Raw genomic sequence first — 13,215 nt, forward strand, 5'->3', positions numbered from 1 at the left:
GGCATTTTTTGGGAAAACGAGCATTTTTTTCGTTTTTTCTTCAAAAAAAAATTGCTAGCATTTTCTGTCATTTTTCATGACTGTGATCCAGATTTTCAGCACTCAGAACTCAAAAGGATAAATAATCCTAAAGTTTCACAATTTTGATTACACAATTTGATTGTTTTCTGTCTGTTTCGACTGTTTGTACGTTGTGTTACTTGTGTGTGTGGGTTTTTTTTATTTTTTTATTTATTTATTTTTTATTTTTTTTTTTATAAACAAACAATTATTAGGTATCGCCTGTTGTTGGTATGAGCATATAATGTGAGAGTTTTTACGTTTTGTTTGAAATAAAACAAGGCATTTTTGGAATTCAAGTGGCATTTTTAAAGGAAATCAGGCATTATTTTAGCATTTTTTTGGCTTTTTGCGAGAATTTCTAGTAGCATTAAATGCCAGTTTTACTAGCATAATCGAGAAAGGCCTAGCCGGGAAAAGTGCTTAAAACTGGTATTTTACGGCAAAAGTTTGGTTTCTCGTGGGTTGGGTACATTAAACATTATTTTTTTTTAAATGGGGCTGTGCCCTAGATGCTAAGTGCAACGATTTATTGAACCACTATAAAAAAAGTATTTATACAGGCTGGTAGAAGACCAAGTGAAGCTAATACATCAGAATATTCAATCTTGGATCTCTTCTGACTTTCTCTTTGTCTGGATTTCTTCTTTTTTTTAACCAGCATGAAAGCGACTATGCATGTCAGTCGTGCTATTCTTTAGGAAAAATAGATCAAATTATTGATTAGTTTACATGCAAGAACAGCAACTTTATCTATGCGAATATTATAGCAAAGGACCTTTGGCTCGGATATAGTGAACGAATCTTGTTACTCCGGGAATTTTTTTATGACATAGACTGAAATTTTCTAGAACGGGAGCAGTCTTTTCCCTTTTCCAAAAAGATTTTTTACTAAGCAAGGTAAAAGCGAAGGCACTGCACTGATAGGGGATAGGGGTAGGGGTGTGCCGCAAAGGTTCTTAAACCCTTACCCTATTTAAGGATAAAGAAAGCGAAAATTGATACCCTTTTTAAGGTCCCAAACCGAAAAATGGCACCCTATTCAAGGGAAGGAGAAGCGTTCCGTGGCGACCCAAATAGCGGCTAACCGCGCACGGCCAAACACAAATCTTTATAAAATCGCTTTACTAATACTTGAACGGATAGTTCAGTTTTTAAATACCTTTTTTCGTTTATCTGGGAGTTTATTAAAGCTGATAGAATTTAGGTACCCTATCTAAGGATCACACCAGGAACAAAATGCCAAAAGGAGCAAAAATGATACCCTATTTAAGGACCAAGAACCTCAAAAACCATACCCTATGCGGCACATACCTATATAACCCATATATGGGAGTATCCCAACGGGGCAATATCCCACACCACACTACAGAGGAAAATGTTTTATTTGGACATCTTTACAATGGGGACCTTTTTAGCGATGTAATTATGAATTTGTTCTAAAGATGCTTTTCTGAGCTCGATAATTGGTACATGAAAATTGTGCACTAAATTACTCTATTCTAAAAGTACAGTGCTCGCGATTCGTGGACGCTGTTGTTGATGCGCTTACGTCACAGTCACCACGTGACCGCTATCTGGTCGGTTTTGACGCGCGGTTTTTCTTCGGATCAAACGTCTGGTTTCCAACAGCTGTGGCTGACTTTATTATAACGCGCTTGCTAGTTAGGCTCCCAGCACTGCCGGGAAGCACGGGACATAACACCGAGTTCAATGTTCAAGTGTGGAAGTGAGGCTGCAAAGGATAGGTTCTTTTATTGATAAATGTTTTTTATTTTGCCTCCATGTACAGCAGGAACTATCAGTACCTCCACCCCCTCCCCCCACCCATGAATTCTTAGAGCTATTGTAAACGTTTGGTAGCGCTATGTGTTCGTTTATAGCGTTCCTATCTCGCACAGAATGCCAAGCTTCAAGAATTAGTCGTTGTTTCCACACCATTGACCTGTCAACAATTTCGACGCTCTCCAAATCTATTTAATGGTCGTTAAGCATATGGTGTTTTGCCAACAAAGAGTTTTTATCCAATGCCCTCGCGTGTTCTTTCATACGTGTTTTAAGCGCGCGTGATGTCTGACCAACATAAACACAGTCGCAATCGTTACACTTGATCTTATATACAATTCCTCTGGCATCCTCTTTCTCGATCCTGTCTTTTGGTTGTTTCAGTATGTTCGAGATGGTACGTATAGGTTTATGGGCGACCTTGATGTTGAAGCCACGAAGAACGTTTGCAATTCTTTCGGAAAAACCTTTGGCGAAAGGGAGGATAACAAAACCACGATGGTCGATATCATTTGTTTATTTTTTTCCAAGAGGGCACGGTAACGAATCCTGCAATCTGATTGGTTATTAGCGCGGGCAAGATTCTCCTATATCTGCCCACGGGCCACGGTAACGCTTTCGTGAGTTTCATTTCGCGGCGAGACGAACGAACCCATGACAGTTTTGCTCCCCAAAATGATTTATATCGATGTAGTTGCTCACCAACCGTTGTAAATTTGAAAGGGAAAAATAGCAGTGGAATTAAAGGCCTTGAAGTTTTCCAAAAGGCGAGTATTTATTCTCTTTAGTGACAAAATGAAGTTATAGTTTTATGGCCGTGGTTTGCCGATCGTTGTTTGTGCATTCGCACTGATTTTCACGCCATTGCGGTTAACTGCAAGTCGCCGGTTTACAGACTCGATTTATCCTTTCAAACACCTTGCTTCTCTGCTACTTTTCTCCAAAACCGAATACTACTGCTTATCGCCATTCAAGAAAATGAGATGCTTTATTATAAAACAGTCAAATTAATTCTCGCAATATTGTGCCGTCACTGTGCAGGCGACCAAACTACACATTTCAGCTTCATTCAGTTTCACTTTCGCAAACTTTTTGTCAAAACAGAATACTGTGGGAATCAACACAGAGGTTTTTGACTCGTTAAATACAAATGTAAATAGCTAAGTGCTTTCCAGTCCGAAAAGTAAGTTTAATTAACTAAAGAACTCACAAGCCGAAATGGAGTTAAAAGTGTTTCGCAACCCGCTGATTGCTCTGTTCTACATTGTGGCTTTGTGCTTTTCTATTATTTCAGATGCTTTTTTTCTTTTTTTTTTTTTTAAGATGAAATTTTCCTTGAGTACTGTTCATTTTAGTGAATTTATTTTGTTTGGCAGTAAGCTCTTATAACAAACAGATCATTATTTACTCTTGCCGTAGCTCATTTATGGCGATCGACTCAACATTGGATGCGCGCGTATATAAATACAAACACATTTGGCAAGAAAGTCTGTCTTTGTAGGTTTTTTTAGGTGTTTTTTAATCAAACACATTAAAGTAGGATAAAAATAAATAAGTTATTTACCGGCTTAGGGTCGGTCCGTATAGTGAAAAACTGTGACCTCGGCCTTGAAAATGCTGCCCTCGGCCTGCGGCCTCGGGCAGCATTTTCAAGACCTCGGTCACAGTTTTTCACTATACGGACCTCCCAGCCGGCAAATAACATATATTTCTTGTTGTCTATTCGGTTGGCGCAGACTGTGAATAAAATTTGCAGGGTAGTTATTAGTGGCGAGGGATTTCGCTACTTTTATGTTGGTTTATGTTGGTCAGACATCACGCGCACTTAAAATAACAAAGGGTTTACGGATGAAAAATTGAAAACAGCAAGTGACTCTGTAGAGATTACGCAATATGAGGTCGTGGGCTTAAAAACAACAAGAATATGTTTTAATATCACCTGAGTGATGGGACATATTTGGGAAATGGAAGGGGGAGGGGTGGGGCAGGGCCGGGGGAAGTGCTTTAGGTTTCCCGTGAGGTCGGGTACTTTAAAAAGTATTTGTTGAATTGTGCTGTGCATTAGATTGTATAAAGTGGAATTATTTTTCAACTACTATAAAATAGTATTTATACAAGCTGATTACTATGTAATGGTCAAGTGAAGCCAATAAATCAAGATATTTGTAATCTTGACTTTCTTTGACTGAATTTATTCTTTTTAACCAGCATGACAACGATTGTGCATAACAACAACTATTCATGCAAGTTGTGCTATTCTAATCACTAATTTGTTCTATACTTATTAGTTTACATGCAAGAACAGCAACTTTATTTATGCAAAAATATAGCAAAGGACCTTTGATTCTGATATTAGCGAACGAATCTTACTAGTCCGGCCATTTGTAAAGACGTAGACTGAACTTTTTCTTGACCGCGAGCGGCCTTTTCCCTTTCCCAAAGTTTTTCTACAGAGCAAGTAAAAAGGAAAGTGTGTAAAAAACGAAGAAAGTTTTGCGTGGCGAGCCAGTACTGCCCTGCCATATCCCACACCACATACCAGTATTGCTTTGTTGTGACATTTTAAAAATGGCAACTTTTCAGTGAATGTATCTCGACAGTAATTATGCATTTGTTTCAAATATGCGTTTCTGAGCTTGCTGGTTGGTACATAAAAATTGTGCATCCTATTAGTACAGTGCTCGGCCAATCACATGACACAACAGCAGTCGCAATTTGGAATATGACCTTTCCCGCGCCTTCCAGTGTTTACGTTTTTCCGCCCTTCCAACGTGTTAAACCGGTTTCACTTTATTTTGCGCTTGCCACTCCCGGCCCCTGGTTAATATTTTTCCGCGCTTTCCACTGGTTAAATGTTTTCCCGCGCTCCCTCTGGTTAGTTGGTTTGCTGCACTCGCCACAACATTTGTTACATGTTTTTTTTTTCATGTTTTTGCTGTTCATTAGGGTAAGAGCCATTTTGTTTGTTTGTTGAAAAAGATAACACCGGGTTGGCTTACACTGCATCTTTGTGCATTGAAACTTTATTTCATTTTCTAAGCCTAATACATCATTCACTGGCTGTTATGGCTTCAAACTTTCTTGACAGGGATTAATATATATATGGTAACATACGATTTCTGTGCCATTCCACTGAAGGATAAAGCATGACTCTATAGCTGCTTGGACAGTTTGGCATTATTGGATCGAACGCGCACTTTGTTGCGGGAGACTGGGAGGCACCTGCGCTGTTGATATATTTGTTGTCTGCGCTGTAAACAAGAAAGGCAGTTATGTATTTAAGACTAAGCGAAGAAATCATCATGAGGTCGAAAGGAGTAGATGTTCTTCCTTTAGCTTTAGAATATTCAAATTACCAAGCGCCAAACTCAGTTAAAGCTAACTTGTTATGTTTTAGTAACCTACTACTCTTTGAAACAACACCCCTCTCCGCCCTCCGCACCCTCCCCGCCACCGCCCCCATACCCACTTACCCACCTTCAGGAAGAAAAAAATATTAATGAAATCTTATCTGGTGAAAAAACAATTGAAAAAGTCACTAAGCTTTCGATTACCAGTCTACAGCTTTTAACGAATAGAATAGAATAAAATAGAGTCTTAGAAAAATGTAGTGAAAATCACGCAAAAAGCAACAAAAACTTTGGGCTTATTTTTCGTGCAATGTTCTATGCTGATTGTTATTATAATTTCAACCCGTGAGGTATTTGGAGTCTTTGACGTCATTTTCTCCCTATTTGCAACCAAGCCTTGGAACAAGGTTTTTTAATGGCGGCCGTAAATTATTGGAAATTAACGTTAAAATAAAACGACTTCTGATGTTCGTTATGGATTGAACATTGGCAAGGTAAGTAAGAAAGTCTAATTGTACACGAAAATGTAAAAAAATGGAAATCGAAAATTTGATCATAGTGGCACTTTAAAGAAAGCGAGCCCGAGCCGTTTTAAAAAAGGTCTCGGGCTCGCAGAAAAGATATTAGTCTCGCCGTCACGCAAAGTCTCGCACTTACCATTCAACACCCCTTATGTGGCAACACAGTATAAATAGTATTTCTAATAAACTCACGTTTGCAATAGCCCCATTCCCTATCTCGAGGAAAGTTAGGTGTTATTGCACACCAAGGTCGACGTTTACTGTTAATCGTTGTACAGCTGTTATAGTTTTCCCCTTGGTAGGTGAAAGGAAACACACAGCAGTGGTCGTCACCCGTTCGACGTCTGCAACGACCTGAAATTAATAATGCATAACGTCTTCAGTTTCGGAAAAATTAACTTAGAACAGGCAGATCGAAGGCCGATCACAACAGCAAATATTAAGTCTAACGAGTTATCTTTGCTTTTTGCCTCAGAAAACTCTCGGCTCACGCTTTTAGCGTCTCTTCGAATTCGGCCTTGTGCCTCATCGTGAGTAGAAGAGAATGAATGAGTGAGCTTACAAATAATCATTATTGTAATTATGACAACGATGATACAATGATGAACTCTGAGAACATCTAACAATTACCCAAACCAAGAATTTACTATCCTTAGCGCAGTTTTGGTTATTCCGGGACTGTTCTTTGGAATAGACTGCCATCTGAATTACGTAAACCAGTAACCCTTGCAAGGTTACGTTCAGAAAGGGAATACAGGTAAATGATTTATATTCTTCAACGGGCATTTACACGGTAAACTCTCAGACCGGTCTTTTTAGATCTTGTATTGTCTTTTTATACTGTTTTTAAACGTGTTTAAATAGAGTATGTCTCATTTCTAATGTCTAAGGAAAATAACACAATGCGTGCGTATTCGAATCATATATTTGATTTATTTTATGGATGCACTTGGGAGGTTTGCTAAGCTGACTTTTGACCACGCTAAACTAAGTATTTTTTGTATAGAAAATAGCCCTCATTTTGTTTACCGTGTGCACGCTTATTATTCGTAAAATTCTGCAAGGTAAGGATGCGCAATGCAATACTAAGCAATGACCTTAAAGGGAAATAACGAAGTCCCCGATCCTCTACTGCCCCAGCAGAAAATACACAGTACCACTTCACATAACGTACGAGACCCAATCACTGTAACAAGTGTGTAGCTATTGTTTATCTTAGATCCACTTATATTTTAACCCTTTGATGTATTTTTATCTTTTTATCCTTGTGCGTTTTTCTATATTCTTCATCGCTTGATCCATTGATTTAAACTAATTATACAGTATGGGGTAAGGGGAGGGGAGTGGTGTTAGTCCTTTTTATAATTCTATTTTTAATGGGTGGGAGAAATTTTATATACTTTTAATAGCATATACTTTAGTGTGTTTTAATTTTAAGTCCTACGTTTTATACATGAGCCTCTGGCTCGGACATTGAGGGAGACCTCGTCCCACGTATGGACATATTACACTTGTATTGTATTGTATTGTAAGTACTTTTTAGCCTTATGAAGTTGCCAAAAACTAACCGGACACAGTGTAGACAGAATTTGCCCACTTAGCACCCTTGCCATCGCTACATCGACTGGACCGTCCATGTATGCTATAGGTCTCGTGAGCTCTTGGACCTGTAGCACACAATCCCTGTCGCCGCACTCCAAAGGTTTTGTAACCAAGTCTCATAGCAACCAAGGCACATTTTTCTACCGCATCTTCCCGTTTACGAAAAGGGTCCAGGATGATGCGATCACCACTGTCCTCCACACTCGGGATGGCACGGTGTTCATTTCGTTCTCTAAAACAGCCAATTGGTTTAACTGAAATAATAATTAGGTAACAATTAGGTAATAAAGTTCGGCTATACTGAATAAGCGTGAACGTAATACTTGAAATTCTACAAACTACAGCTGAACCCTAATCTCGTGCCCAGATCTTTTCACCGTGGTAAGTAGACATCTGGGTATGAGTTAGTTGAACCCGGGCCAGGGGTACCTTCTACAGAACATGTGCTTATTTTCTCGATTAAACGCCCCCGGTGTTTTTTTTTTCAAACTCGGCCGGCGTTTATTTACTCCTTCAGTATATTCAAGCCCAGTGTAAGCAAGGGTATTTACTCATTATTCAGTTTTACAGCCATTTATGTTGCCATTTATCCCAAAGCGTATTACACCTCGAATTGCAAATGCTTAACGGGCTCATTTACAATTGCACCTTGTAGACCCGGTATTTGTTCGGGGCGCAGCGTTTTATCGAGAAAATAGGGTAACCTTGTTTCCGGGGAAAACATATCGGCGGAAACTTACTTGTGGCGCGGATTACATCAACAGCAAAAAAAGTATTTTGTGAACAAGCACTGGTATCCACTGCTACCAAATCAAACTACATCTTTTTTAATTGTATGCCACTTATCACGAGAAATCTGTGAGCAGGTGACTCATCCTTCCGGTCCTTGAATATTGAAACCGACAAATTTCGAAACAGGCACTAAATCGTACTATCTCAACGGTGTTCACATTTGAGAGATTTAGGTACGGATTATTTTTTGGGAGGAGGTGGAGTTGGGCAATAGCGAAAAAAATTCTTGCAGTAAGAAGGTAGGAGAATAACGTGCTCAAGAAAGCACGGGGAAAAAAGGCAAACAATTTCTTGCAAACACCAATGCTAAAAAAATCTCACTCAAGATATTAAGCCCCCACCACTTCTCCCGCCTCCAAAAACTAAATGGTCCGCCCCTTAGCTGTAATAGGACGAAAGCAACCGATGACATCACAAATGATGATGTCACAATATATGAAGCCACAAAGTGCCAACCAGCGCGCCGGTGCCAAGCTTGTTCCCAGGGACCTTACTCTTCTTACAGCACGAGGTGGTTTATGGATGTCAAACATAACGGTAGAAATAAAAATGTACATACTCCAGACTTTAGTGGCAGTCAGTTTTATGCCTAAAGATGTGAAAAAGAACGGGAAAAAACATTTGTTAGTGAAAATAGTAATTAAATGGCTTGGGACAGTCAAGAAAAGTCCATGGACTCATGTTTGGAAAACGTTCTCTTTCCTTATAGACTTAACTTTGAACGTTTTGCCTGACGGGCTTAAAAACGGTGATTTATATTTCTAAAAGTGTAAAAACTTGGCTAAGACAGTACTTTTTGTGGGTAGGTAATGAACACAACGAGTTGTAAACGTGAAGAAAATGCTTATATAGCGTACGTATTTAAGACACTAAGCGTCTCATAGTGATTTGGGTAGAATTTAAGATCATTGTCCTGTCTTGCATTGCGCATCCTTACTGCGCAGAATTTTCCGCGTAATTAGCGCGCCCACATAAACAAAATGGCGGCTTTTTTCTATGCGGCTTAGTCCGCGAGAGAAGTAAATTGTCGCTTTCTCGTAAACGAGTATGGTGACCTATCAATTTTTTCTCATATTTTGGGTGTAGCGATCAAATTCTTTCTGCAAAATGAAAACAGATCAATTCCTATGTTTGAATAATACTGTATCGCTAAAAACGTGTACTTTGCCAGTACTCGCAGAGGAATTATAAAGGAAATATATGGAAAATACAAGGTCTTCCTGCTCCTAAACGAATGTGGTGACCCCCATTTGTTATTTTAAAATTTAAGTTTCTTAAAGCAATAAACCAGTAGGCAAAGTTTGGTTAAAAATCTATGTTCAGTTCTTTTTCAGGGCAATGACCTTAAGAACGCATGTTATCACTTACCTTTCTTTTTAGTCCCAGCTGCGTTCACCTCGCTTGACTGGTACCTGATAGAGAATTAACGATTAAAGACCGATAAACTGCGATATCAATTTAAGGACGATTGTTCTTAATTATATATGGTGCCGTGTGGGAGGCGTGGTGGCCTAATGTAGCGCGCTGGGCGCCGGATCGAGCTGTCCGGGTTCAAGCCCTGACCGGATCACTGCGTTGTGTTCTTGGGTAATTCACTGAACTCTCACAATGCCTCTCTCCACCCAGGTATATAAATGGGTACCGGCAAACTTAATGATTGGAGCTATCCTGCAATGGACTAGCTTCCCATCCAAGGGGATGTAGAAATTCTCCTAGTCGCTTCATGCGACTGAAACCGAGATAAGCTCGAACACAGACTATGCCACAAAGTGTAGTACAAACCTTTGATAGTGCTACCTTTCAGTGAGCCTTTGTTAATATCAAAAGTACTTTACCACTTTTGAGGATAAATATGTTGCTTTTTTATCGTTTGTAAGATGGATAGAAAGCGCGCGCGTTTGAAATACATTCCGGATCGATCGCAAGGAAACTAGCTAGAGTTGTAGGAAGCGTGAAATTCACATAAATTGTAGATTGAGCCGCTGGTAGAGTTATGATTGAATGATGTTTGTATTTCACCTGTCACGACCATCGCGCAACTTCTAAACACTGGTGGCAAAACACCTGTCAGTTAAATAAGAAAAACTAAATGCTTTCTTTAGTCACTTTGAACAAAACTTCTCTTAAAATTGAGAAAAAAGAGCAAAGTTATCGCTTAAGGAAGCCAAACGCCAAAACTTACAGTGATGACATTTTCTAGATTCACAGATTGTAACGTATATATAGCTACTTTAACTTAATATAATTAAATTTATGCCAGGGATTTTCTGGTCATGTTGGCGAGATTATAATTGTATACGCAGTGCTATAAAATCAGCAAGATGAGATAACTAACCGATTGGCAGCGCAAATCACACTTATCCTTCTTAGGAATAGGAGCATCTTTCTTCGTGCATACTTTCTTAGTCGCTTTTTTCCCTGAAGGACTGATCATCGAAGAATAAGTAAAAAAGGGGGACCAATTTACCGCAGGCCGATGTTTCGCTTTTCGTTCCGTCGTTTACTAATTCTCGGAGGCTGCCGTTTCAGCCGTATCCTTTTTTTTGTTGTTGTGGATTTAATGCTTCTCTCGCGTTTTCTTTCCTCGCCCGTTTTATGTTACACAAAGGGAGGCTCGGAGGTTTAACTTCTCGCAGACTTCTAGTTTTTCGCGGATTTTTGTTTAAATTCTTGTGCGGTTTTCGCTTCTTACGCGCGCGTTTTTCAGCACTTCTCACGGACTTTTTATTTTTCGCAGATGTTTTGCTCCCCCTAAAATTCCATTAAAATGGGTTAAATTAAAATAATTAAACTTTTTAAATTGCCTCACAAACAGTTAAGTGATAAAAAAAGTTTGAAGCTTTAAAGATAACGAATTTGATAAGCTTACATTGGGTAAAAATGGGTGATAAAACCAGTCCACGGTAGCTTGGCCGCCAGTCAACTTTGCTAGTTTTTGATAAGCTAACACTTCAATCAATAAAAATATCAGGATTGACTATTTGATATTTGTGACTCTTTCTGTGACGTTTCTGCGCCCTGGTCAACTTCAACTTTTTTTTTCTTTCCGGAAAGCAGCAAGGAAGAAAAGTTGACCAGGGCGGTCCGATACGAATGCCACAAAAAAGCTTGAAAGGGTTTCAGTATTTCAGAGCTAAAATAATGTAAGACCATGATGATTTCTCAACCACAGTAGATAGGAAGTGTCGTAGTAGGGCTGCATTTGCTATCTTTCTTTAAATTACAAACATTTAATTTATATAATCACTTATAAAATCTATTTATCGTCAGCCTAAGTTTGTTGGAAATAAAAAGGAAAAAAAATGGAAAAAGGGGTTTAAGATGTGATACTTACAATTGAAGAACACACACGAATAAAAGCAGAAATTGAATCCGCTCCATTTTCAACTTGACTTGAATCTTACCACAACAACTTTTACTGCAACTGGCGGATAACACGGCCAAGACACCAGCTTTTGTAAGTAATAATCTTAATTAATAAGTTAGCAATGTTTATGAATTGCCTTTTGCTTGTTTTCTAAGCAAATGGGTCCCTTTTCTCGCTTTCACTGATTTTTGACAGCTTTTGAGGAATTTACAAGCCATCAAAGGAAAAATATAACAACGCATGAGCCTAGACCAAAAAGAAAACATCTGAAATACTCCTTATATTTCAACCAATATTTGCTTACTTGAATGATACGAAGGATCGAGTGAGGCCGATTCCTGTAGGCCAAGGGAGAGGGGTAGGAGAGGGAGGGGAAACGAGAACCGAGTATCGAGTGGACAGTCTTTACATTGTGTCGTAAAAAATCTGAAAAAGTCAAAACCTATGAATTGAAGCGTTCCTGGTTAACACAACAAAAACGTCTTGATAACGTCGATAAATTTTAATTAGTTTAACTTACTTCTTGAAGAACATTTCATTAGTACGTTACCACAAATTGAGATTGTGACATTTGAAAACATTTTCGATTATAGCCATGCAAAATTATCGATGATTAATATGTTTCCTACCTTTCTCAAGAACCAAGAGAAAAATTGTTTCTTCAATCTAACAACGGTTGAGAAATAATTAAACTTTGACAGAGTCCTATAAAGTCAAAAACAAGATAGTGTTTTGTAAATATCAGTGTTTCTTTTCTATAGTTAGAAATTCCAGGTATGTTGTTTTTGCAATTACTGTGAAAATGAGCAAGTACCTGCCGATTGACCGATATGGATGTGTTACAATATTCATAATACTCATAACTTATTAAAATAACACCAATGATTGCTGACCGTCGGTCAACAAAGCTTTATCAAATGCTTTTATGATCAGACGATTTTCTTGATATAGAATCCTTTTAATTTAGAATCGTTTCGACATTGCCAATTGTTCTCACTTGCACATTACAACAAGGTTAACAAAAGAATTGAAAACCATAGTTTTTAGTAGAAAAAACACACACGCTAAATTAGGTCTACGGTCATTCAGTAAAAGCCATAACTACAGATGCTAATTTAAACTACCTTATTCTTACTTATTTTCGCACGTACTTAATTTCGCGAAAATTGGAGAGCCAAATTTCGCGAGTATTAATTTTAGCGATTGCAAAAAAAATAGAGAAAAGTGTATTAAATTTCGCAATTTTGTCAGTGTTTTAACGATCAGTCGTCAAAGACTGATCCTTCAAGGAACCACTGGAAATACACAAAGGTCTGGATCAATATTTTTTTAAAGATAGATAGTTGCACTTCCAAACATTTAAAAAAATATTGTTTTGATATATAATATGGTATTAATTTTCGCGTGTTTAAATTTCGCGCAATGTTTTTTTTCACGCGTACTAAATTTCGCGATTATTTTGAAATCGCGAAAATCGCGAAAAATAGCAAGAACTGAAGGTAACTAAAGTTTTTTCTTGTAGAACATTGTGGCCTTTACGCTTTAATCAAGTTAATCCAAAAGTAAATCCAAAATCCTCGATGTAACTTCGCTATGAAGTTTTTAAGTTGCCCAACTAAGGCTGTGTTAACACAGAACCGGTTCGAAACGGATCCAAATGGTTCTTAAACTGGGCAGCAGGCGCCGTTGTTTCGAGCGCGCGTATGGCGCGAGGGGAGCCACGCGAGGAAAAAATCTT

Source organism: Oculina patagonica, chromosome 14, assembly GCF_052425735.1.
Source record: "Oculina patagonica isolate OP01 chromosome 14, crgOcupat, whole genome shotgun sequence".
Taxonomy (NCBI): domain Eukaryota; kingdom Metazoa; phylum Cnidaria; class Anthozoa; order Scleractinia; family Oculinidae; genus Oculina; species Oculina patagonica.